Source organism: Coffea eugenioides, chromosome 4 (genome assembly GCF_003713205.1).
Source record: "Coffea eugenioides isolate CCC68of chromosome 4, Ceug_1.0, whole genome shotgun sequence".
NCBI lineage: Eukaryota > Viridiplantae > Streptophyta > Magnoliopsida > Gentianales > Rubiaceae > Coffea > Coffea eugenioides.
The window spans coordinates 38,100,141-38,127,997 of NC_040038.1; the positions used below are offsets into that span (position 1 = coordinate 38,100,141).

The 27,857-nt window shown below is 37.3% G+C and overlaps 3 pseudogenes; 2 read left to right on the plus strand and 1 right to left on the minus strand.

Annotated features, from left to right (window-relative positions):
* The first annotated feature begins 8,266 nt into the window (after window positions 1–8,266).
* On the plus strand, window positions 8,267–14,020 carry LOC113769311 (annotated as a pseudogene).
* A 5,131-nt stretch (window positions 14,021–19,151) lies between these two features.
* Window positions 19,152–24,844, plus strand: LOC113767528 (annotated as a pseudogene).
* A 276-nt stretch (window positions 24,845–25,120) lies between these two features.
* Window positions 25,121–27,220, minus strand: LOC113769478 (annotated as a pseudogene).
* Between the last annotated feature and the right edge of the window lie 637 nt (window positions 27,221–27,857).

Consider the following 27,857-nt stretch of genomic DNA (forward strand, 5'->3'; position numbering starts at 1 on the left):
CCAATGCAGGGTTGACAAACGACTTTTGGGCAGAGGCGATCAATATGACCTGTTATATTGTCAACCGTTCTCCTTCTGCATCTCTTGATTTCAAAACTCCTGAGAAAGTTTGGTCAGGTACTCTTGCTAATTACTCCAATTTAAAAATTTTTGGATGTCCAGCATACATGCACGTGAATGATGAAAAATTGGAGCCAAGGGCTAAAAAGTGCATTTTTCTTGGGTATGCTTCTGGGGTGAAAGGATACAGATTATGGTGTTCTGATCCCAAATCTCCAAAATTTGTAATTAGTAGAGATGTTACTTTTGATGAATTGTCTATGTTATCTTCCAAGAAGGAGTCTTCTAGTCCTTGTACTACTGATAGTACACAGAAGCAGGTGGAGCTTGATATTGGCAGTTCTGGTTCTTCTCAGTCCAAACCTTCTATTCAACAAGTGCCAGTAGATGTACCTGAATCTACTGTTGAAGATAGTTCAGAAGAAGAGGAATATTCCATAGCCAGAGATAGACAAAGGAGAGACACTCGACCACCACAAAGATATGCAAACTTAGTTGCATATGCTTTGTCTATTGCAGAAGAAACTGATGCAGTTGGTGAGCCTTCCACCTATTCAGAAGCAGTTTCTTGTGATGATTCTGCAAAGTGGTTGATTGCGATGAATGAAGAAATTGAATCTCTTCATCATAATGAAACTTGGGTTCTTGTAAAGCCGCCGTCAGCTAAGAAAATTGTTGGTTGCAAGTGGGTCTTCAAGAAAAAGGAAGGTATTCCAGGAGTTGAAAATGCAAGGTATAAAGCACGATTAGTTGCAAATGGATATAGTCAGGTATAAGGTGTTGATTTTAATGATGTGTTTTCACCTGTTGTTAAACATAGCTCTATTCGTGTTTTGCTTGCTTTAGTTGCCATGTATGATTTGGAGTTAGAGCAGCTTGATGTTAAGACAGCTTTCTTACATGGCGAACTTGAAGAACATATTTATATGAAGCAACCCCAGGGTTTTGAAATTGAAGGTAAGGAAGACCATGTTTGCTTATTGAAGAAATCCTTATATGGATTGAAACAGTCTCCAAGATAATGGTATAAAAGGTTTGATTCCTTTATGTTGGGTCATGGTTATTTGAGAAGCATGTATGATAGTTGTGTTTACTTCCGGAAGTTAAATGATGGTTCTTTCATTTATTTGCTGCTTTATGTTGATGACATGCTCATTGCTGCCAAGAATTTGTCAGAAATTCACACTTTGAAACTGCAGTTAAATAGTGAATTTGAAATGAAAGATTTGGGAGCAGCTAAGAAAATTCTTGGCATGGATATCAAGCGAGATCGAGGAGTAGAGAAGTTGTTCTTGACCCAGAAAAATTATCTTGAGAAAGTTTTGGAGCGTTTTGGCATGAAACATGCTAAACCAGTATCTACTCCTCTTGCTAGCCATTTTCGGCTATCTGCTGCTCAATCACCAAAATTAGATGAAGAGGAAGATTATATGGCACGGATTCCTTATTCCAGTGCAGTCGGCAGTGTTATGTATGCAATGGTTTGTACTCGTCCAGATATCTCACAAGCAGTCAGTGTTGTTAGTAGATATATGTCTTACCCCGGTAAAGCACATTGGCAGGCTGTGAAGTGGATTCTCAGATACTTGCGAGGTACTTCAAATGCATGTTTGGAGTTTGGAAGAAATAATAACACTTTAGTTGGTTTTGTAGACTCAGACTACGCTGAAGATCTTGACAGGAGAAGATCGCTTTCAGGTTATGTATTTTGTATTGGCGGTTGTGCTGTTAGTTGGAAAGCTACTCTACAACCTGTCGTAGCTTTGTCTACTACAGAAGCAAAATATATGGCTGTGACCGAGGCAATCAAAGAAGCCTTGTGGTTGAAGAGTTTATTTAGCGAGTTAAGTCTATATCAAGGTGTTATTGATATTCACTGTGATAGTCAAAGTGCCATACACTTGACTAAAGATCAGATGTATCATGAGAGGACGAAATATATTGATGTGAAGTATCATTTCATTCGGGATATCATTGCTGAAGGAAAGGTCCTTATTCAGAAAATCAATACCAAGGACAATCCAGCTGACATGTTTACGAAACCTCTTCCAGTTTACAAGTTCAAACAGTGCTTGGACTTGGTTGGTATTCGTTTGTGATTTAAGCCCATTGGGGCTTATGCGGAGAAGGTGGAGTAGGTTTACTATTGTCGATAGTGGAACTCAAACTATGCCAAGATGGAGATTTGTTGAATTGTCAAGCATTGCGGCTTGACTTGTGTGGCAGAGTTTTGCGTCCCACATCGAAAACCAGAAACGGAAGGCTTCCCTCTTGATCCCTATAAATAGAAGAGGCCATTGAACGTTTGATGTGCACCACTTAAGAGAGTTATATGGGCTATTAGTTTCTTGAGTCATTTAGCCCATTTAGTCAAATATTTTAGACTCTCTTATTTTGAGTTTAGAAATATTTTCTAAACTCTTTTGTACGTGCCTTATTGGCGTAGGAACCACTTTCCTACGGCTTTTGTATTTCTTGTTCATAGTAGAAATATTGCTCCTCTCTCGCCCGTGGACGTAGGTCAATTTGACCGAACCACGTAAATCTTCTGTGTCTTTTATTTGCTTGGTTATCCGTCTTTACATGGTCGGTTTTACCGCCTAATTATTATATGGCTGGTATCTACCGCCTATCTATTATATGGTCGGTTATACCGCCTACTTTGTCCTAACTTGGATTTGTCTATTTCCTGGGCCGGTCCTAACAAGATGCAACCCCCTCCCAAAATAGCAATGCATACGACTATTGTAGATCTTAGATTAGACCTCATAATGCCACACCATGTCTATTAAAGGCCATAAGCAAAAATTGTCCAATAACTTCTTCTTAAAGAAAACAAAATTCAGTTACAGGCACTTCAGATTGCATACTAAACCCATGTACCAGGGAATAAGCATGCTTGCTACAGAATATTAAAAACTTCGCTAAAGACAACCAAAACTCCTCTCATGCCATCGAAGCAGAATTTGCAACTTCAAAGTACTTTATTCGACGCCCCAATCTTTCTTGAACCTCTCGAGAGAAATCAAACGTAGTCTTTGACTCTTCGCCATAAATGCTTTTCCTATCTTCTCATTTTGCACCAAATGCTCGAATACCAAGTCTGGAAATTCTTCGCTATAGCCTTCTATCTTCATAATCTCTTCATGTAGTTGGTTGATATCAAGGTTGTTTGCACTAATTTTGTTCAAAGCAGCTGCCACTTCTCCAAGTTGTTGAAACATCTTTTCAATGTCTTTATTGCTGCGATTTCTTTTACGATGTTGTTTGGTTCCCGATGATGTTGCTCTCACTTCTGAGGATCTTGCACTAGTCACATCCTTTTGTTCTACACTTGTCTCTTCACTTGTCTCCACACTTGTCTTAGGAACAAATGGAGTTTCCAAATTCACATCAACAAATGATTTTGCAAAAGACCTGGTGGCCAGATCTTTCCCAACCACAACAGCCATTTCATCATACAACTCGATTTTATTATGAATATACTTGTCATGACCTGGATTTTTCTGCGTAATCATAAACCAGAAATTTCAATCAACAATATAACAAATCCAGGTTTAGTGCAAAAATTCAAAAGAACAAGAAGTCCTCATTTGACATTCCTAACTCCATTAAATTACCTGGATATAGGCATGATACACACTAGGACTGGCCGTTATCATCTTCAAAGTATCATCCCAGTCAAATCCACTTTTTCCATGAATTTTTACTATGGTGGACCAAGATGATCACCCTGTTCTTAGATGATTTTCCACATGTTCTACCGAGCATGTAACCCCAAACTTATCTTTCATGGCATCTACCACACATGTAAATGAACTTGATTTAAAGCTATTGTTAGGCCTATTCCCGAGTTTCACCTCATCGGCAAGAATCTCAAGCATCAAACGCTCCATAGGTCTTGACCAGCTAAACCGTTTCTCTCCCTTCTTGCCCATCTTCAAAAAATTAATCAATTTCAATAGTCATCACCAATAAGACAAACTTATAACAATTATAGCCAACTATTTGCAGAAACATTAACAATTGCAACAAGAATGAAAATCATGACCCTGGAGAGCATAAGTTAGTTCTCAATGGACAATCAAGGTGGTAGTGTTAAACCTCCTATCTTGCAAAAGCAAATCCCCCTGTCTATCTATCCATGTTTAAAGCAACTGCAGTAGATAAATTCAATCCATAGAGTAGTCAGAGTATACTATTCTGTCTTGCAGTGGTTTCAAGTCGAATCACAGCATGCTAGCTTGGACAAAACCATATAATATTTACCTTTGAAATTAGAGTGAAAGAAGAACAGGGACATCTTTAAAGTAGAGAGAAGGGAGATTGTTCATTAGCAACTGCTCTTATAATCTGATGACCAGCAAGTGGAAACCAGATTGTAGCAAAATTCTCAATAGTCTAAGCTTTTTACCGCAATACAAAATCACAAGAAGCATTAGAAACCTATTTCCAGACCAACCGCATCAAGGCACACATTCAAAAGACAAAAGAGGATGCCCCAAACATCAGTTGAACCGGCTATCCGAATGTTACAAATAAGTAAATAAAAGTCAAAAGTAATTGTGAATTCTATCCTAGCAGATAAATATTGGAATCTAGCAAAGTTCAATTCACTTCATGTTCAAGAGTAGTTAAACAATTGTACCACCATTTGACAGTGACAACATTGCTGGCCAAAATGCATGTTCTAATCTTTGCAGACCTAAATGACCCTTACTACTCAAAAACTTAGAAAAACATATATGCCAAAAATCACCAACCTCAAACTGAATTGAAACTATTATGTCTGCTGCGGTTTGATGATCCTGTGTTTCTAAGAGCTTCTTTTCAACACTGTAAGAGTTTCTAAGAGCTTCAAGTCATTCATCCAAAGCGAAAAATGAAAATAATCACAATCAGGGTTGTAAAAATTTTGCAATCTTTCAATGATTAGGCAGATTTATTCATATATATGCAGGCAGAACGCCGAGAGCTCTACATAGATAAATCACTCATATAGAGCCAAAGACAACCTTACATGGCATCCAACGAACCAGCATTATCATAAAACAAAACAAAACTAAAAAAGAAACTACAACCACTATCTAGATTATCTACTTTGTCTTCTTTGCATGTAATATACATACATAGCATGTGCAATTGCGTCTCTTTTCCTTGCCCATTCTCTATTTTCTGCTCGTCTCTCACTTTGTGTTTGATAAGGCTGTGTGTAAGATGCCTGTTCAGTCAGAACATTTGGAGTTTCAGATTGTTCCTCTTGAATGACCTCCTCCATGAACATGTCATTTGGAGCTATACCCATAATGTGATTATGTATGATACAACATGCCAGAATCACATCTACTTGGGTTTTAAAATCCCAAAAAGGATCATTATCCACCACCTTAAATCGTTTCTTTAAAACACCAAAGCCTCGTTTGATGGTTGTTCGCAATGAGGAGTGACGAAAATTGAAAAGCTCTTTTTCATTTTGAGGGGGATTGTCATCATACTCCTTTAGGTGATATCGAACTCCAGAATAAGGAGGAATGAAACCGTTGTGAATGCCATATCCAGCATCTACAAGATAGTACTTGTCTAAAATTGAAAAAAAAAAGTTACTTTTGCCTAATCTAACGATGTTTTGCATAATTATACGACTCACATAAATTAAGACAAGTACCGCAAGGTACTTGTAGACCCCTTGGTCTTGTAAGAGCATCTTCAAGAACACGAGAATCGTGTGCCGATCCTTCCCAACCAGCAAGCATATATGAAAACTTGAGGTTGAAAGAAATAGCAGATAACACATTTTGAGTTGGGTAACCCTTTCGACCTCGAAATCTTCCTTGAATTCCAAGGGATACACTTGCAACAACATGTGTCCCATCTATATCCCCTACACAATCCTATTTTGTGATATCAATTAGATATAAAATAATTTCTATTATTTGAGTTAATTAATTTTTATACAAAGAACTGGACTTATAGTAAACCAGGGGTAGTATCTTCGACTATTACGGATCTCTCGTGGAGTCGCACCATTTGGCAATTGTATTAAATCTGGATATAGTTTCAATATGGCATCAAGTACAATGGAAAAGTAGCGGTGTATGGTTTCAGTTGACCTATACAAGTACCCCCCAACCACTCGAAACCTCAAATTATAGCCAACTATTTGCAGAAACATTAACAATTGCTCTCTTACTGACATATGAATGGTAGGTTGTAATAATCCTCTAATGGTGAGAGTATTTAGTAATTGGAAAATTGTAGTTTGGTCCATTCTAATTTGGTCTATACAATACGAACTACTTCCATATAATATGCTATCCATGTAATCCTCTCTAGCTCGCTCCCTATTAACATGAGGTGGTTTAGGTATAACAACTGGAGTTTTATAGACTTCAAGAGCTGCATATCCTGCTGCTAGGACTGAAGTGGCAGCACCAATTACAATAGCATCCTCATCATCATCACTACCGGGATCCATCTATGAAAATTCACGTAGCAATAGACTATTAGCAGTGTACCAAAAGGAATCCAAGACAGAATTCCTCCATATCCCAATCAGCAACATGAAACACAATCATCACTGGGCAAATGGGAAGTAAATAATGTCACTTGTTATCAGCGGGTATTTACCCAAAAGCAGCAAAGTCAAGCTAGTTATTGAAATCAATCTAATTCCACTCATCAAAAGAAGGTGAGGTTGGTCTTACATATGAAGCACCTGACAAGTAGTTCTACACATTACCTTTTTTCAGCTAAGTGACTCGAGGGGAATATATATATAAATAAATAAATAAATAAAATGCAGCAAGTAGGAATTGGCATGACCTCACATATAGCTGGATTTGCCTAATATTTATACCATTACATTACATGCTCCACTACTACTATGGTTCACAGGTGGAGGAGGGGAGGGAGGGAGACTGTTCAGTTGAAGGCAATTGATCTCTACCCTCTTGAATTTGAGTTGGGACCTTTGAATTGATGGAAATCTAGAATGCCATGCAAAAGCGTAATGTGTCAAAAATTAACTGGATAAAGCGGATCCTTAGTAGGAGCCCAGTCTGGAGATAAAAGGCGGGGGGGGTAGGGGTGGTCATTCACCATTTGGCTGACCCAACCCGCACCTTGCGGGTCAGCCATTTTTTGACCCTTATCCGCCCCGCATATCAGCGGGTACCCTATAATCGGATACCCACTGAGATAGGGTCGCGTCGCCCCCGCCCCCGCACCCGCCCCATTTATCATTTAATTTTAAAAAATAATTTATACCAATTTAATTTTATATTTTACACATTCATCTAAGATTTAATAAATTTTTTTTCTAAAAAAAGATTTCCCACCAACAAACAAGCATGTGAAGAAAATATAAGATAAAAGAAAAAAATTAAAAGAATTCGAAATTAATAAAAGTTTGAAATAAGTAGCACAATTTTTAATATATATGTTCCACATTAATTAAACTTTTTTCTATAAAATATAAGATTATGGCCTCTACAAATGAATCTTGTAAATAAACTATAGTCTCTCATATCTGTAATGCAATTTGTTCAATAAAATTACTTATTTAGTTCTTATTATTTTATAGTATATGTATAAAAATAAAAATAAAATAATATATATATATGCGGGCCGGATTGGGTACGCGGGTTTTTAATTATGTGACCCTAACCCGCCCCGCATCTTAGTGGGTACCCGACCCTCTTTTGACCCGATCAAATAATAAAAATCGAATATCCTAATTTTTTGATCAAATCGGATCGGATATGACGGGTTTTCGGGTTAGCGGATAATTTTGTCCACCCCTAGGAGGGGAGTTCGAATTGACTGATCCCCCCCAGCTCCTCTTACTGCAGCACCATTCATTGCTCTCGTCTGTGATAATCGATTCATGAAAGTTTAATCTCTGTCTGTGAAAGCACAAACCAAACACTATAAAGGGCTTCTCCAACTATTAACGATTGTGACCACACCCTTCCTATGTTGACCTTCTCCCTTTCCCCCTTTTCCCCTTCTTTAGCATCTATCAAATCAGATTTAACCCTAATCAGGTAAGAACAAACTAAAACAAAAGCAACCCACAAAAATTCATTCAAATCCAACTTCGAAAGGAAACAGACGAAAGTTGTGTGCAATTGTATATACAGACGCAGTGAAGGTGTTTGTGCGTGAAGATGAGAAACTGAGAGTTAAAAAAACCTGTCGAATGAAGATGACTTGTGAGTATATAGATTATGTGGTGGTAGCCGCCGAGATAGTGTCGCCGGAGGAGGTGACCGCCACTGAGGACTGACGCCGGAGGAAGCGGGAATGGGGGTTCTTTGGGAATGAAAGGAAAAAAAATGAGAGAGAGAGAGAGAGAGAGAGAGAGAGAGATGCCGAAGTAGTTATTTTCCCTTGCGAGACTGTGAAAAGAAGCTGAGGAAAATAACTTCACACTGTTAGATCAAGAAGTTATTTTCCTCCGGCGGGTGTAACTTATTTTCCGTCAGAAATTATTTTCCCAAATTAATTGACAACCAAACAATCGAAAATATGGAAAATGTTTTCCTGGAAAAGATTTTCCTTCCAAACAAACAGACCCTAAATGAGGTTATTTTTCGAGGCTGTTTTTTTATAATTTTGAGATTATTTTATGTATTTTTAGTATTTTTGAAATTATTTTTAATATTTTTGAAATTATTTTTATTTATGTATTAATGTAATATTGTACATGAAAAACTTATTTTTCAAAAAATCATCAATCCAAAAATGATCAAAAAATTATCCATGTGCTAGCATGACGAGTCAAATTTATCTCATCAATCATCCCCGTTTTGAAGGTAAAATTGAAAAAAAAACAAACAAACAAACAAACAAGTGTCAATAACATAGTCCTCCCAACGCACTCCCTCACATCACTCTTCAGTCTACTGATGTACAAATCTGAAGGTATTAGTATATTCCTCCTCCTTACTTTTTTTTTTTGGGCCTCCGTTCATTTATTAAAACTCTTGAGTTTCTGCAACAATACACTCTCCAGTAATCTCCACTCCAGATAAAGGAGCTCGCATGGATTTGGATTGAAAATTTTGAGCTTCTCAAAACGGGGAAGGGAAAATTAACAAGAAAAAAGAAAGTATGGAGCTTGATTACAATCTTAGTTACAACACAAAAGCATAATCAAGAAGAATAAATGGGTTTCCACGGCGGCCAGCATCTGGATTCAGTCCACCAGTGGCTCGGCCTACACCTTCGCCATCTACTCTCAAGTCTTGAAAACTAGTCAAGGCTATGATCAGTCGACCCTCGACACCATTTCTGTTTCCAAGGATTTTGGTGCCAACGTCGGGGTGCTCTCCGGCCTTCTGTACTCCGCCGTCACCAACCCCAGCCGCAGCAGCAGAATTGGGGGGCCCTGGGTGGTTTTGGCAGCTGGGGCGGCCCTTGTGTTTGTGGGCTACTTCTTCATGTGGATGAGTGTTGTGGGGAATCTGCCGAGGCCGCCGGTGCTCCTCATGGGCTTGTACATGTTGTTAGCTTCTAATGCAACGACGTGTTTTAATACGGCTAATGTGGTTACTGCTGTTCATAATTTTCCTGATTATAAAGGGACTGTTGTTGGCATCATGAAGGTAGCAATTTTCTTCTTTCACCTTCATTGTTACCAGCTTTATTTTTTCTTGGTATTGGTTTGGGGGTAATTCATGGACCTTATCATTCAAAATGTTTAGTTACTTCTGCAGTAGTATGCAATTTGTGTGTTTGTTACTGGAATTGGATTTTTGCAATGATGGAGTAAGTGATCGTGATGCTTTTGTGTCCAAGCTAAGCTACTGATGGAAACCTGCCTAAGCTCATCGAATGGATTAGGGGCCTTGCTGCTGCTTGTTTCTTATTAAAAAAAAAAGAGCTTTATGAATGCAGTTTGCTGATAAGTTAACGTTCAATGCGCTAATGAATATTGTTGTACACAGAGATTGAGAATAAAGGATGATTTGGTAGCCTCTTTTCTGAACCATCTTTCCTGGCCATCTCTGGTTTGTGTAACTAGTCAGCCCTAGTTCCATAGGCGGATGGGAAAAAAAATGGTAGAAGGTCTTTGACTTTGAGCTTCGAGGAGATACAGAGCTTCAAGCCTATGCCCCATTACATCAGGAATCTAGAAATGCAGATTTTACTCATATCTGAGAATGATTTTAGATGCAAATTTATGTCCATATATGGCATATAAATCTTATACTATTTTAGTTTGTGGAACACTGGTGTAGTTTCCCATTGCTTATATCTGACCTTGGGAGATTTTACCAATACAACTCTCGGTGAAATGGTTTGTATCCAAGCTTGTGATTCCTAAAATTTGATAAGAGTAAGCACAAAATGAACAGACAAATAGCCAAAGTTACTAATCTAGCTTGAGTCTGTGTGTTAAGGACCGCATTTCTAGTTTGAGTTTGTATTTTAAGCAAACAAAAGAATAATTCCCATGGTAGATTTAGCTGATATGGTGGCAACTACAAGACTATACAGTGTTTAGATAAGAATTGAAGGTATCTGTCGATAATGAAACATACCAATATATTAAAAGCTATTTGTATCATTCAGTTGAATGAGACCAGACTGCTTGGGGTGGAGGGATTTAGCATTAAGCCCTGAATGCATGCTTATATCGAATTGGAAAATCAGTTGCAAAATTTCAATACTGAAGGTACTCATCCACTGAGGAGTGGGTAGCTTTTGGCTAAAATCTCTAGATTTGAGGACTTCAAGTGTCTATATTTTATGCCTCAAATCGCTGGCAAATGCATCATTATGCTTGGTTAACATTATGATTTTTTTCCCTTTTTCCCCATTTTTTCCCACTTTTTCTGCATTTTACGGATAGTTTGGCTTTATAATTTTAGCCATGATTAATGTTTAGTTGAGTGGGGTACTTCTTTTCTCAAAGGAGTAGTTGGTATTATGACACTAAATTCAGAAGTATTAAAAAAAAGGGTCAGGACTTGGGGCCTTCCACGGGTGTAGGCAGTCCGTAGGGTAATGGTGGTATAATTTTCGGACTATCTATGCCTTATCATCAATTTTGAACTTATCAAAAGTGTCAACATATGGATATGTTTGAAAAAAGAAAAAGAAATTCCTAAAGTAGGCCCCCGTCTCTAAGTTGTTTCTTACTGATAATGAGCCAAATGAAGGGATGAATTTGCTCCATCGTTAACCCAATATTTTCTTTAAAAGAAATGGAATTGATATATTAAAATTTCAGTATACTCTTCAAAAGTAAGAGTTCATTTTGAAATGAGCCATTGATTTTATTTATTTATCTTTTGGTTTTCTTCTTGTCGATGGAACATCTTAAGGAGTTGCATTTCACCTAAATACAATTAGAAATTCCCTCATACAAATCATCATTTTTGGCTGATGGAAACTTGGTTTAGAAACAAAAATCAATGAGATTAAAGTTCCCAATTCTGATGCTGCTTATAATGCTTTTGGCTATTGCATTTTGCTTGGGAAATTTTACAAATGTTAATTTGGTTATATATTTCAAAACAAAATATGAAAATTTTCTAATTATTTTCACTTTTTGAGGTAAAAAGAATTAATCAATAATGATTAGTGCTTTCTTATTGTATTTAGATACATGGAAGGTTGTCTCCTTTATGTGAAAACGTCAACTTCAAACATTTATTTCCTTGCTTGCACTTGTTGATGTCCACCCACCGATTTGATGTGAAGCATTTTTATTTTGGAGGTCAAATTCACAAACAAGATGTTACTCTAAGCCCATTATCATGAATTGAAATTTTTAAAGGTGCTTGGGATAAATTTGCAAGATAAATTTGATTGAATAAGGCATCCTTGTTTATGGAAAGGATTTTAATATTTCAGCAATATCTGAAAATATTAGGACTATTTAGGCAATTCGAATGCTATATTTCTGATTTGGAACAAGTGTTTAGCTATGGTTACAATGTACATGAGCTGAAATCCTGTATAGATACATCTATTGGGACAGACTTTCTGGTTTTATTGGTCATTGAATTGGATTCTATTGAAAGCAATGATTATGTGGGTGGAATCTACTATTGTGATATGTCTGCTTTGCTTATATTTTGTTGTCTCCTTTTCTAGTTATTTTTTTGTTGACAACTACCTAATAGCTGAAACTACATCTGAAAAATGTTTTGTTTATTGACCAAACTATTAGAAATGTTTATTAGGGTCTTGAATTTTGTCATACCCAATTTGCATAATATCTCAATTTTTAGTTTGAGTAAATTTTTTTTTTAATCCAACAGGATTTTCTCTTCGATTATTTACCAGAGATAGAAAGTAATAAGGTGGATTGGAGACCAATTCAACTTCTTCTATCTGGTATTAGTAAAGCTAATGAAAGTCATTTAGGGCAGACACCAAAAGTGGCTGCTTATCGATACCGACACTAAATCTTTAACAGAGTACCATAACTATATCTTTATAGTTGTCATTATTTTTTTTAAATGAAACAAGCCACTGCAATACAAAATGTTAAAATTATTTGAAATTCTGCAAGTGTCCATTAACTTAAGGCATGTGTGGACATTATATTTGGTTTACTTTAACATCTGCAATTAACAAGAAAGCCAGAAACATATACTTTGTGAAAGTTTGGTGGTCTATCTGATGGAAAGAAGTTGACTCGCCAATGGTCTCTAAACCTTGATTTACTTTTTCGTGTTCCTTTCCTTCTCTCTCTCTTTTTCTTTTTTCCTTTTTGTTTGTTTGCTATATTTTTTCCAACTTGCAAGACAATACTCTGCTCTCATATTTTCTTTGTAGGGCTTTCTTGGCTTGAGCGGTGCAATATTGATTCAGGTGTATCATACAATTCTCAACAAGAAGCCAACCACATATATTTTGATGTTGGCGCTCTTGCCCTCCATAACTGCCCTTCTGCTAATGTGGTTTGTAAGAATCACTCCAACTAATGAAGTAGGCGAAAAGAAATACCTTAATGTTTTCTCGTTGGCTGCTGTAGTTCTTGCTGGTTATCTAATGGCAGTAATAGTCCTAGAGAATGTCCTTACATTTCGTTCATCAGTACGAATTTCTACTTTTGTCATACTTGTTTTGTTGTTAGTGTCACCTATATACATAGCAATTAAAGCCGAAAAGGAGAAGGCAAGGAGGATTATAAGTTCCTTGCTTGTGCAGAACCAATTGGTTTATGATGGAGACCAGTTGGGCAACAATTTCCTGCAGACCAGACAAGAGCCTGAGGGTCATCATGAGATTTCTTGCGATGCTGATGAAGAAATGAATTTAAACAATGAGAGGGCTATTCCAGAACGGGGAGAAAATCTGAATCTTTTGCAATCTATCTGCACCATCGATTTTTGGTTGCTATTTTTTGTTTCAGCATGTGGTATGGGCTCAGGACTAGCTACTGTTAATAATGTCAGCCAAATACGAGAATCTTTTGGTTACTCCACTATAGCAACAAGTACATTAACTTCTTTGTGGAGCATCTGGAATTTCATTGGGCGGTTTGGATCTGGGTTTGTCTCTGATTACTTTTTGCATGCACAAGGTCGGTCAAGGCCACTGTTCATAACCATCACTCTAGCAACTATGAGCATTGGTCATGCTGTGATTGCTTCTGGTTTGCCTGGTGCTCTATATGCGGGTTTGGTTCTTGTTGGTATCGGCTATGGCTCACAGTGGTCACTGATGCCTACAATTGTTTCAGAGATATTTGGTCCAGCACATATGGGAGCAATATTTAACACTATCAGTATTGCAAATCCTGTTGGAACTGATATTCTTTCAGTTAGAGTAGTTGGTTACATCTATGACAAAGGAGCGACAGGGAGCGACAACACTTGCATTGGAACTCACTGCTTCGTGTTATTTCCTTATTATGGCATCAACTACTGTTCTGGCGTCTCTTGTTGGTTTAATATTAGGGCAAATTATCCAATTGGCCCTTGAACTCTTTGTCTAGATAAAAATAAGCCCCTCATCTATTTTTTGTTGACTTTAAGCCCTTGAACTTGTAAAATTGAACACCCGTGACCCTTTTAGCCAGTTTCTCTGGTTTTACAACTAGAAGGCCAATTCACACGAATGACAGTGTACTTTAAAGAAGGGCATTTTTGTCCGCATATTCTAAGCAAAGAGTGAACAACTCCATCGTCTTCGTTTTCCCTAACCCAACCAAACGGGCATAGATTTCCAGAGTTCTTAAGCTTCTGCAAATCGGGGATAACTGAGTCCGACTCAGTGCATCCGATTGAATTCAGCAGTGAGTCCGAGAGACAGGAATCGGATTCCGTAGAAAAGTCCAACTCATTCGTGGAGACGGAGAAATACGTGGCTCCCGAGATTTTAATAGGGAAAGGTCGCGATTTCGCGGTGGATTGTTGGTGCTTGGGCTTCATGTTGCATGAGATGCTCTACGGGATGATGCCGTTTAAGGGGTCATTGAAGATACCTGAAAATCCGAAGTTAATTGAAGCTTTCGGTTTTCAAAATAATACTGCCTGAAACGATCCTCCAGCCTAAGAGTCTGGTGAATATGATGGGCTTGGTACAAGGGCATCAAACAAATCCCAAAGCCCCTGCCCCGCCGTTAGCATAGCCTTCCCTGTTATTCTCGCTGAATCCGTCTAGCCCTTCATCATCTTCTTCCTCAAGCGCGTAAACGCAGTCCCGAAGACTGAGACGACTCTGCTCCTCGGCTTGCCTCTGCTTGATCTTGAGCTCCTCCTCTCTTTGCTTAGCAGCTGAGGCTTGCCCAATCTCGAGTTGACCCAAATTCCGACTCACTATTCGACTCTCCACCAGCCAGTCCCCAAACTCCTTGCTTACTTTCCTCTTTATATGAGCTCGAATCTTGAGGATCTACTTCTCCAGCATGCGCCGAAGAGTAGACGACAGCATCTTTTTTAGAAACTCACGCTCAATCGAGTCCATGCACTTGAGGGCCATGTAGAAGTTGTTGTTGGAGAGATGAAAATTGGCTCGGGAGCAGAGCTCAACTAATTGAGCACAGGTCCGAAAAGATTCAATGGCAAGTGATGTTCTTGCATTTGTTGCGGGCCTCGACGAAGGAATCCAGTAAGGTGAGCAAGGGGAGGGCGATGGACTGAAGCTAGGAGTTGGAAATGGAGAGAGAGGATTTGAGGGAATCGACATCGGAGAGGAGGGAGCGGAAGTCGTCGACTGCCATGATGAAGTCTTGGTAGTGGGCCCTACAAACGTCCTCAATTTTAGACTCTTTGGAAGCCATGAGTAAGTTTGACTGTTCTTGAAATGGAATTGATCTTTGAGGAGTGAGACTTTCTTATTTTCTGTTGCAATTCATCTGGGGATTTTGGTGTCATGTCTTTTCTTCTTTTTTTGCAGCAAATTTTAATGGATGTGGGAATAACTGCATATAGTTTTTCATGTTGTTTAGTCCTTAAAATGACTATCCAGAAGAAGTCAAATTATAGTAAATACTACTGCAATCCTCTCAATAAAATTGAAATTAGTGTGACTTGAGGGGCTTTTGTTTGACAAGTAACTTTTCCTGCAAAATTGTGTTGATGTAGAAACAGGGAACATTGCAGGTGCTTGGTTCCTCACGGACAATACATGCTGAGTTATTAGTTTCTTTTATTTTAATCATTTCAAAGGTTTTTTCCCCCCTTTCGACATCTTCGGTTGAGTGGTGGTTGGAACTTCTGAGCTTTTGATAACCATCAGTCAAAGTTTTAGTTGCAATTTAAATACTTGGGCTGTTTAAATCTTTCAAATGGATAAGTTAGACCAAGTTTATACTCCTATGCATGTCAGAAAGATGAAGAAATGAAAGTGCTGTCATAAATCTACAAACACGCCCTAATTTTAACATCAAGAACATATTAAGTGCACCTTTTGAGTTGTCAGATGCAGGTTATTTGGAAGAGTAGAACATATCTATTGACTACTTAGGTCATAGTTCTTAGTTAAGATATTCACTTCTTCTTTAAGTTCTTCCAATCTCCAGTTCATGTAGAGTGCTGCAGTAATGCAGAGCATGATGCCATGCTGTCATTGTCTGGGAAAAGTTGGAGAGTGGCGGAAGGATGAGAGGGAATAAATTTTATTTGTGTGATTTTACTAGGCAAATTTCTTTAAATAATACTAAAAAAAATAAAAAGTCCCACAAATGAGGCAAATGTGAAGGTTGTTCTCCAAATAAAGTTGCCACACCCCTGATGTGTGGCAACAAAGGAAAATCTTTTTTTTTTTATATATATATTTTGAAATAGTGTCACTGCACACCTGGTTTGCTGTGACACTATGAAACATATTTTTTGCATTTCGGTCCTTCAAGAAATGCAATTAAATTATTAAAAAATTTATTGTGAGAGTAGCGTGCAGCAACTTTCACTATTTTTAAAAAATATCTATGTTAGAGTTTTTCCAAAATACCAATAAAGGTTCATCTGATTTTCTATCTTTTATGGTTCTTTGATTTTTCATTTTTACCTTGATTTAACCTGTAGCAACATGGTACTATAAGTCTATCGCAGCAAACCAGACCTCGGCCCCTCTTTATCTTTATTTTTTTTGGGTCCAAAGTCAGCTATTAGCTTCTAGCCAGTTGAGATACATATGGATCATTTTGTCATTCAGTTTTACCCAGGCTCAAAAAATTTGGTTCTTGTTAATTAGTTGATAACCAATTGTTAATCCGTCTTACTAGTTACAAGTGACAACATGGATATCAGATATCAGTTACAAGTGAAGTTTTTGGAATAGTGGGATTATCATAATTTAGTAGTGCTTTTGTGCCATTTCTTTTTGATTTATTGTTAATTTTAATACCAAAAAATAGAAAACAAAGATCGACAAAAACATTGGATTACATACAAAATTAACTCATAAAAAAAAATCATTAGTTCGACGTTTGGTTATAATAGAAACCTAGAGACAATAGTGGTAGTTCTACAGTTTTATGGTGAAAATTTTTAAAAAATGAATAAGAAGGAAAAAGAATGAAAAAATAATTTTAAAACTCATTCTAAGTATAAGTATACCAAGAAAGAGAATTTTTTTAAAATATTTAAGGCTAAAATTGTATTTTAAATGACAAGGGAGATATGTGTAAATTTTTAAATATCAGGGAGATGAAATTATTAGAAACCTTGTTAGAAACCCCAGGAGAGGTTCTGAAGTTATCCCTTATGTGTGTATATAAATCATTACTTGTACAAATGCTACTTCACTTTTTTAAAATGACTAGTACTGGATTAGTTGAACCCTGTTTTAACGTGTGCTCATTGGGCATTGATATATTAGACAAAAAATGCGTTTTAAATTTGCAGTCATTGTTTTTAGGTCGATCAGAAGAATGGTTAATTAATCTTTCTGTTAATATGATTATAGACAAGTAAAACATAAAAAGCAGGATAAAATTATCTTCGTCTATTAAAATTCTTTAAATAAAGAGGCTGCAATTCAAAGATACCAACTACATTACTTCACTCCAATAGATATTTGAATGGATTATTTTAGGATACATGTGGATTCCCACAGCAGATGTCACTTTTAAAAGATTAAAAGAGGTAAAAAGAGTAATATTTCTCCCAACTTTATAACTGCTTATCCTTTCGTGTACTTTCTCTCCAAGAATCAAGGCGTAAATAATACATGCAATATCAACAATCAATCAATAAGGATTTCAATACGACTAAATTCTTTACCTCTATTTCTTTGATCATGAAATTGTTATTGCTGATTCCTTGATCGTGTGGAAAAATTTATAATTTCTATGCCAAAGTATCTTTATAAGAATTGCCTATATATAAATGATGTCGATTTCACTAGGCAGAAGAAATATTGCAGAGTATACAAAAAGTTTTCCAATTTGTCAAAAACATCAAACAATTGACAATAGCCTCGCAATCATCCCTCATCTCACACTATCCAAGCTAGTCATTCTCTGGGGTACTGCTTAAAACTTACCTTATTCACCAGCACAAAACTTGCTCAAGCAATTTAATGGTTTTGGAACTATATAGCAGATTAGCAGTTCTGTGACATGTACTTCGATTCTCGAATCTTTTCTGTGATTAGATCTTTTATTGAAACATTTTCTCTTCACTTCTTGACCGAAAATAAGTGAAAATAAAATATATGGCGAGTTGAACTAGTACTTCATAAAGATATCTTTCTTTTACCCATACTAAATTGGTGCATCAATTTGCACATCTCTTAAACTTATGCAATGATTTAACCCCAACCTCAATGTTTATAAACAACTGACTCAAGAAAAGAAAAAAATGTTCATATAATCTTCTATAAGTAAAAAAATGTTCATATAATCTTCTATAAGTTTTTTTTTTTGGGGGTCAAACGTCATTGTATATGAATACTTGATAATCAAGAGTTTAATTACAAAAGAGAAGCAACTGCCCTTGCATCCTCCTGGGCATGCTGTTTTAGCCACACTGGGATTTTTCATCCCACTTCGTATTGTTAACTAGCTCTATTACAAATTTTGCTAACTTACGTCTATTCATGTTTTCAAAATTTGGTATATGTGTGGATCAAATATTGTAACACTTTTTGTAATGTGATATATATATAAGAAGGTAGTTGAAAACAGAAAAAAATGATTCAAAAATATATTTATGATACAAGTGTCCAAACACACCCACTCTTACTCACAATAAGGCATGTCACTACTACGAGTTTTGTGAGTGAAACTAATAGGGGTAAAACTATAGTAAAAGGGACTCTTATAGGCAATTGGCCAAAAGGGCAAAAGCACGCTATGCATACTATTTGAAAACATTGGGGGACAAAATTATACTTGGATGTAAATTAATGGGAGTTGAATGTAATTACACCAAAATTCAGAATACGCCTCATAGGAACCTAGTCAAAGCCAACAACCACATCCAAAAGTCAAAATCATTAGCAAAAAAAAAATCCAAAAAAGAAAAAAAAGAAAAGCTAAAAAGGTAAAAGAAAAAAAAAAAGAAAAAATCAAGAAAATCAATAGTCCACCTCAGTAGCAACAGCCCCAGTTGCTTGGAAACTCATGGGGTTTGAGTTTGAGTAGGCTGACAGCAGCAGGACAGAGGGACAGAGAAAATAAAGCCGCCCCTCCTTTTTAACCCCCATCTCCCGTCTTTTTGCCTCTCTTCAATTTCGTCTTCTTCTCTCATGTTTGTGTTTTCTGCCATTATTTATCACTCCCAGTAAAACGTATTCTTTGAAGCCTCAAATACCATTTTAGGTGCTTCTCAACTCTGTTACTTTATGCTGTTACAGTATAAAGTTTGAGTATTTATTTTATTTTATTATTTTTTTTGGTAGCTGGGTTTTAGCTGTTACTGTTAGTTCTGCTTCTTATGGCTATAATGTGGGTTTGTGATGATTTTTTGTTTTTTCATTTCTTTTGGGGCCAGGGTGAAGGGGTGTGATTGATCCTGTGATTTTGGGTTGTGCTCAATTTGCTGATACAATAGAAAGTAAAGGTTTGTTTGTTGGGTGTGGATTAGTAAGGGAAAATGTGGGTTCCTTTTTATTTGGCTTGGATTTGGTAAAGACTGATGCTTTTTGTATTTTACTTGAATTGAAATGGTAAAGTTTCATGTTGGTTGTAGTTTTACTTGTATGGAAGTGGTAAAGATTGTTTTTTGCTTTCTTTTTTTTTTTTTTTTTTTTGCATTTTTAGACTTTTATTTTTATTTTTTCAACTTGGATGGACTCTTTGCAAATCGTTGTCATGGTTACGGTTTTTTGGCCTTCCTTGAACCTCCTGATAGAGGTATCAGTACATAGTTTCTGCTTATGAGAGTTGAAGCTGCTTCTTTCTGAACATAGGAGTTGGGTGGGTTTTGTTTCTATTTACTCATTGTTGGTAGGCTGTGCATTTAAACATTTAGATTTGATGATGAGTAATGCCACGAGGAGGGCAAGATATAAGTTGAATAATCATTGTTATGAAATATGAACACTTTTTTTTTTTGGTTGAGAGGTTTGAATGTAGCAGTTGTCTTTTTCATTTATGCTAAGAGGAACTTCCAGTGTTATTTTTCTGCTTCCACAGAGAACCTTCAATGGCAGCTTTGTGTTGCCTGTTTACTTTTATGATGATTGTTGATTGTGTGATATTAAGGAGGAATAAAAAAGAATCTTCTATGTTCTTCCATTGTCTGGTTTTTTTAATTGCAGTTCTTGATCACAAGATGTGGACAAGCAGAGAGCTGCCCCCTTTTTTTTTTGCTGCATTCTTGCTTGTGTTTAACTGAGTCATGCTTGTAGTTATAACTGTATATAGGTACAAGAATCAGTTGTTTTTTGTTTTGGCTTTGCTGCTTGCGTGGTGTTTTTATGTCTTTCTTTTTAATGTTCAGAGAGATCTAAGATGTATGTATGTAGTTTTTGTTGGGTAAGTTTTTCCTTTCTCTTGCAATTAGATGTTTATGTAATGAAATTCAAACTTGTGAGTGCTTGTGCATGTTTTGCCTCATGGGTACTTTCCAGCTTCTCCAGGGCCATGACAAGGATTTTCTCCTCCATTTTTTAATGAAAGGGTGTAGGAGGATGGCTAACTATTACATCTTTTTTTTTTCCCTCCAGCATGATGCTCGTAAACTTTGCTACTACTTCATTTTAAAGCGTCAATCACCTTTATTGAAGAAAGATCTTATTTCCAACTCTCAAACCCTTTCATCATTTCCCTCGAAAAACTGAAGTGGCAGATGAAATATAGTGGTGAAGTTTGTTTAACTACTTCTTAGTCTTCCTTAATGTATTAACTTAGTTGGCTTCACGTTTGGTGAATATGATCAGAATTTTGTTTTGCCAAACCAGCATTTATGGCATCGACATAGTTTGTCCTTGGGCATTATGTTTCCTGCGTCCTGTACATCTGTGTATCTTCAACATTCCATAATTAGCGTAGGTTTTCTTGTTCATGGAGATATGAGTTTGTTGGTCATATGTGATGCCTAATTTCCATTGGAATATGGACGTTGTGATCCCCCATCCTGCTGCAATCTAAAATTCTGCATCTCACTCTCCATCAGTCAGACTTGAATTGCTGAATTGACATATGCTTCTATTCAGTTTAGGTCCCTTGGCAGTTCTTTCCGTGTTGTGTGCAGTAGTCTGTAGAAAATGATGAAATATCTAATTAAGACTGATTTAGTGCTGCTGATGTAAGCAGATCCTTTTCTTTCTTTTCTTTTTTGGGTTTTTTGGCTAGGTTCCTTAGCTTTTTTATTACAGCAAAGTGTCCATAAGTTGTTAATTAGTTTAGTCTAAAATCAAGATACATTAAGGTGCATGGTGTCTGATTACTGATATATTGTATAAACTGCCAATGCTGTTTTTGTGGAACAAAAAATAAATTAATGCTTGTAGCTTTCAAGGTGGAATTGTGAATAATCTATTTCTCTCATTTCTGTACCATAACATTCCAGATTATGCTACGTGCAAAGCAGCTTGGTACACTTTCTCACTCAGCAAGGTCTTTTATTCTTAGTGGTTCAAGGTGTGGTGCAGCAGATGGAAGTTCATGCACTTGTTCTGAAGACGAGACCTGTGTTTCTGGGAGGCCTCATAGGAAGCATGAATTGCCACAACGGGCAATGTCATCCACCGTTGTGTCTAGACCTTCAGTAGCAGTAGGTTCTCTCATTTCAAAAGATGCTGGAAGAACTGCAGACAATCAAAAACCGGATGTTAAGCATCCAGTCTCGCAGCCCCAAGTCATACCTGCCTCCAGCTGAATGAAAAGAGAAAATTGTGTAAATTATGCTGACTTTGATGGTACTGGTGTAATGCATCCGTCACCTCCAATTGCTGAACAGTTTGTTATGGCAGGCATTGCAGCTGTCGGCTTTTTGTCTGATTTGGTAAGTTATAAGATTCCAATGACAGATGGAGGTGGAATTCTTGGCTCGCCTCAAAACTCTGTTGTTGAGCAGGCAAAGCCAATCCATGTCAGAGCTTCAAATGTTAAAACTGTAAGAAGAGAAAGAGTCCATCCGCAATCGCACCCTCATACCACAGCTGGATCAAGTGCAGCAAATAACTTGAATGCTTCAAAGGGCAGAGCAGATAAATCTACTTCAGTGAAAAGTACTGGTAATTTGTCAAATAATGGAATGGGAAACTATGTAGGAGCCAATGGGATTTCTTCGGAATCTTGTGGCAGGAATAGATCAATGCCTCAGAGATCGAAAACCTAAACCAGTCACTTTGTTCCAAATGTGCGCAATGGAGAAAAAAAGATAGTCGAAGACATGACCGAAGGTTTTGCTAGGTCTGTGAGAGAAACCAAGGTACTGAGAGGATTTGCTCCTATTGCTAGGGAGTTTTCAGGCTCTGGCCATGTGGTTGATAATGTTTCTCGCATGTTACAGCAGATGAAGTGGGGACCTGTAACTGAAGAATCTCTTAGAAAACTCAACTGCTCTCTTGATGCTTTCCAAGCTAACAAAATTTTAAAGCAGCTTCAAGATTATACTGTTGCTCTTGGATTTTTCTATTGGTTGAAAAAGCAACCTGGGTTCAAGCATGATGGACATACCTACACCACCATGGTTGGTATCCTTGGCCGAGCCAGGCAATTTGGAGCAATAAACAAGTTGCTTGACCAAATGGTCATGGAGGGATGCCAACCTAATGTTGTAACATACAATCGACTTATTCACAGTTATGGCCGGGCAAACTATTAAAATGAGGTAAATGAGGCTATCAATGTCTTCAACAAGATGCAGAAGGCAGGTTGTCAACCTGACCGTGTAACCTATTGTACGCTTATTGATATTCATGCAAAAGCAGGGTATCTAGATGTTGCTATGGACATGTACCAGAGGATGCAAGAATTTGGGCTTTCTCCAGACACATTCACTTATAGTGTCATCATTAATTGTCTCGGGAAAGCTGGTCACTTGGCTGCTGCTCATAAGCTGTTTTGCGAGATGGTTAATCAGGGATGCGTACCTAATTTAGTGACATACAATATCATGATTGCTCTGCATGCCAAGGCAAGGAATTACCAAAATGCTTTGCAGCTGTACCGTGACTTGCAAAATGCTGGCTTTGAACCAGACAAAGTGACGTACAACATAGTGATGGAGGTGCTTGGTCACTGTGGCTATCTGGAGGAAGCGGAGGCAGTTTTTGCTGAGATGAAAAGGAAGAACTGGGTTCCAGATGAGCCAGTGTATGGTCTTCTTGTGGACCTTTGGGGAAAGGTTGGGAATGCTGAAAAGGCCTGGGAATGGTATAGAGCCATGCTTAATGCAGGTTTACGCGCTAATGGGCCTACGTGTAATTCTCTTCTCAGTGCTTTTCTTAGGGTTCATCGACTCTCAGATGCATATAACCTGCTGCAGAGCATGCTTAGTTTGGGGCTCAACCCTTCTTTGCAAACTTACACCTTACTCCTTAGTTGTTGTACAGAAGCCAAAACATTATTTGACATGTCATTTTGTTGCCAGCTGATGGCTGTCACATGCGATCCAGCACATATGTTCTTGTTGTCCATGCCAGCAGCAGGACCTGACGGGCAGAATGTAAGGGATCATGTGAGCAACTTCTTAGATTTTATGCATAGTGAAGATAGAGAGAGAAAGAGGGGACTTGTGGATGCAGTAGTTGATTTACTTCACAAGACAGGACTTAAGGAGGAAGCTGGGTCTGTTTGGGAGGTTGCTGGACAGAAAAATGTATATCCTGATGCTGTTGGGGAGAAAAGTTCTTGTTATTGGCTTATAAACTTGCACGTCATGTCGGATGGAACTGCTGTTACAGCACTGTCAAGGACACTAGCCTGGTTTCGTCGTCAGATGCTTGCTTCAGGGATTTGCCCAAGCCGGATCGATATTGTGACAGGCTGGGGCAGAAGGAGCAGGGTAATGGGGTCATCTCTGGTGTGGTAGGCTGTGCAGGAGTTGCTTAATGTGTTTAGCTTCCCTTTTGTCACTGAGAATGGTAATTCTGGGTGCTTTGTGGGGTGTGGAGAACCTCTTAGCAGGTGGTTGGTGCAATCATATGTTGAGCGCATGCATTTGCTGGAGGTTCTGATAGGGGAAGGTTTGTATTCCCCCATCTTCAGGAAATTTTGTTGTGGAAGAGGAACTGCCTCAGGGATTAGCATGTAGTCGTCAGGTACCTAAATGTTCTTATTGTGTAGTGTTAAGATCTAGTTTGCATTAGTTTCTGTCCCCTTCTAGTTGCTTTCACTCAGTATTAGCTTCAAATGAGTCCTAAGCGTGAGTCAAATTTTGCTGGTGTTCTTCCACTGATCGTGACAAATGGAAAGGTTAAAGCCTCGATGTCTTGAAAGCTTGTGAATAGTTTTGTTTGATGTGCTTCCCGAATCTGAAGCTGCTTCAAATCTTGTAATTGTCGTAAAGATATTGAAGATATTGATTCCTGGGCTTAAATTCCTTATTCCTCACTATATCACTCTGGACTTTTTCTTTGTATTTTACATTTGGGAGACAGTTTGAGCAAGTGGCAGGTGGTGCAGGTGTGCTTGTCAAATGAAGTTGGGAGATGAAAGTTCAAATTCGAAATATATTTTTGCCATTCGAAAGCTTTAGGCTTTGGCATGGCAAAAATTGATTTAGCAAGGTGAGCAGCTGCATCTAGTTTAACCTCTTCAAGGCGAAGAATCACACATATACGTTCAAACTTTGGTACCACCAGCAAGTAAAAACATGATCGATTCTGTAATCAAATCCAACTGTTGAGTTTTGAACCGAGAAGAATTGTAAGGCAAACAAACGACTTATTTGTGCCACATCAAATACGCAATGAATTTTTGTTACTGGTGCTTGGGGTTTACCCTACAACAATGCCCTTTGTTACCATTTCAGCAAGGTTTGTACAACAATCTCATCAAGGGATGAGCAATATGACCTGTGCAATGTCTGACGTTTTGGTTTCTTTCAAGTTGCATTCTGGGTTTGATGCCTATATCAAATGGTTCATTTTGAATTCATTTCCTGAGCAGTTGCTATGAAAGCACCTTAATGGTCAAATCAAAATTTCTCTTTTTTCGGCTCATTATTATTTTCCATGTACGTTGGAGAACAGATCCAAACTTAAAATTGGTACGATATATAAATAGGATACATTGTGAAGAAGGATCAATTGTTGCCATGAAAAAGTTAAAATTTGGATCAATGCAACATATAACTGAAACTGAAGTTCTTTCACGTCTCTAACAATCAAAACATCGTCAACCTTCAGATTTCCTTTTCTTATTCGATTTTTTTTGCTCAGGATGTTCTAATGATCCAGAAGAGACATCAGCTCTATGTTCTTTTCTTGAATCTTAGACAGAATGGTCAATGGACCTACGTGGCTCATCCACAGGTCTTCTCAATGGACTCTTTGATGCATCACCGGACCCAGAACTTCTGTTTCTTGGAGTACGTATAGAGGAAGTATAGCCACTCACAGCCCCTAAACTTCTTGTCCTCGTACTTTGCATAGTTGTATAACGATGCGCTGAATTTGTCAAGGAAGCAGCAGACCTTTGCACTATTTATTTAATGGCTAACCCATCAGATTTCAGTTCACTAGGCTCCGGATAATGCAGTAGAGAAATGCGCCGTGAGATCTTCCCAGCTGTTACCACATACAAGTCATATTCAAGTGTAGCGTCATTGAAAACAATAACAACATCGAGCTATATTTCATTCACATGAAAATCTGGAGTGAGATCTTTGATTTTCTAGTTTTAAATAAACCATTTGAGCAAAATCATAATTGGATTTGTTGTTTTAGTTTTACATGATTCTGCTAGCAATAACTATTTCGTCTAACTTCACAGAAACTTTTGCATGCAACAAGGCCCATGATATTAGAAATCCATAAAGTAATTTACGACATGCCTTTGTTAATATAGACTCAAACTCAACATCTTAAATAGGTAACCGGAATAGGTTTCTCTATCTTCACTTTTCCTGTTTCAACAACTCAAATAACTCATAACTTGCTTTGACTGTAATACTTTTTTGGCCAACCAATGTTCAACTTAGAACCTACTCCAATCACGGGAGCTTGATGGATATTTTTCCAGAAACTTCTCTCCTAAAAGAGCTGCATTTGGGTATAAAAAGCATGGCTTTACAATGATTGTCAATTTATTGTTTTTCTCAAATAAAATAAAAACGCCACTCGTGACTCAACCAATAAAAACAATAATAGTAGCCATTGCATATTATATACGCAGATAATTACCGATTCTGGACTCTGATGTTGACGAGAGGAATTCAGTCGCTTCTGGCTCCTGTGACTTGAAACTTACCACTTCATACGATTTTTCTATGACAATATTGACATAAAACAATGCCATCCATCAATATAGTTGACATAATCTTGGATTTCAACAAATTTAGAAACCACTTTTGCACAAAATCATCAAATGCGGGAAACAATGGAATAACACAGAAGTGATCAGTGACACAGTAGTACCAGAAGAACCCTCAAAACTACCCAGATGTCCATCATGGTGAAGCTTCAAAGACAATTGCTATCCATTCAAATCAGGAGCCTGTAACACCCAAAAGCACGATAATGTAAAACGTAAAACAAACAACAAAAGCACTAACAAAATTTAGGCTCCATATTACCAGACTGACTACTCTTCTGCAATAACTAGCAATCACCATCAGTTTCACCAAATTATGAATGGCAACGCATCCTCTATTGTACAATCTTTCAAAATTTTCAAATTTTACTCGAGTTGATTAAAGTCAATAAAGATTAACAGAATATTAACTGAAATTTAATTTCTAAAAATTAAACGTTTTCAATTAATTGCACATTAACAAAAATTAATGATCTCTCAACTGAAAAATTCAGCATAAATGGAGCTAAAAGTATGAGAAAACTAATGAAATTGATATGTGAAAACAGAAATAAATGTAATTGGATTTAAAAAAAGTTACTTGATTAATGGGCCATTGAATGAGCCAGAGCTTCTTTGAATCGTCTAGATTGAGTTCAATAAGATGGTCCTTTTCACTTCTTCAAATTCTTCTGGAGGTCTATACGTCGCGAGTTCTTCGCTGCTACTCCCCTCCATTGGTTTTTAGGGTTTTCAGTGACGGAGCATGTCTCGGAAGTGACGCAGGTTAAAGGGTTGGATTCGAGCTCGAGCTCGAACTACCTTGGAACTCGAGCTTGGCTGAACGGCTACTTGGGTCAACTAGCAGAATAGGATTCCTCGCGTGGCGGTGAAGAAGGGAGCATACGCAGGGGATGGGGGGGATTAATGAAAAGGACTGGGCAAACAAAACCAAATAGGGTTTAAGGAAAAAGTCCCTCACTGCCTAGGGGTTAATTTCACATACCTCCCCTGATGTTTTTAACAATTGCAGAAAACTCCCCTTAATTTCTAAAAATTACACCTACTCCCCTATTTTCAATACTTAAGTAATATTCTAGACCCAAAAAGCTATACTTTTTTTCCAAAATTTCTATAATGCCATTGATTTATAATTCACAACAAAAATATAAAGGAAAAAAATGGTTTAGAATCTCTATTTCATTTATATTTATTTCATACCACTATTACCTATTTATTAATATCCAAATCACCACTAAATAAACACTTATCTTTGTTCTACTGTTCCTCTTTTACCAAAAAATTTCTGATGTAGTCCATTATATCAACTATAAATGCTGCATCATATACCCAAAAACTTATCTACAATTTCATAACAATATCAGATTTTACTTAATATACTACAATATTCATCAATATCCCTAAATTTAAATTTCATGGCTGCCAGCTTTTTAATATAAAATAATCTAAACCATCACTA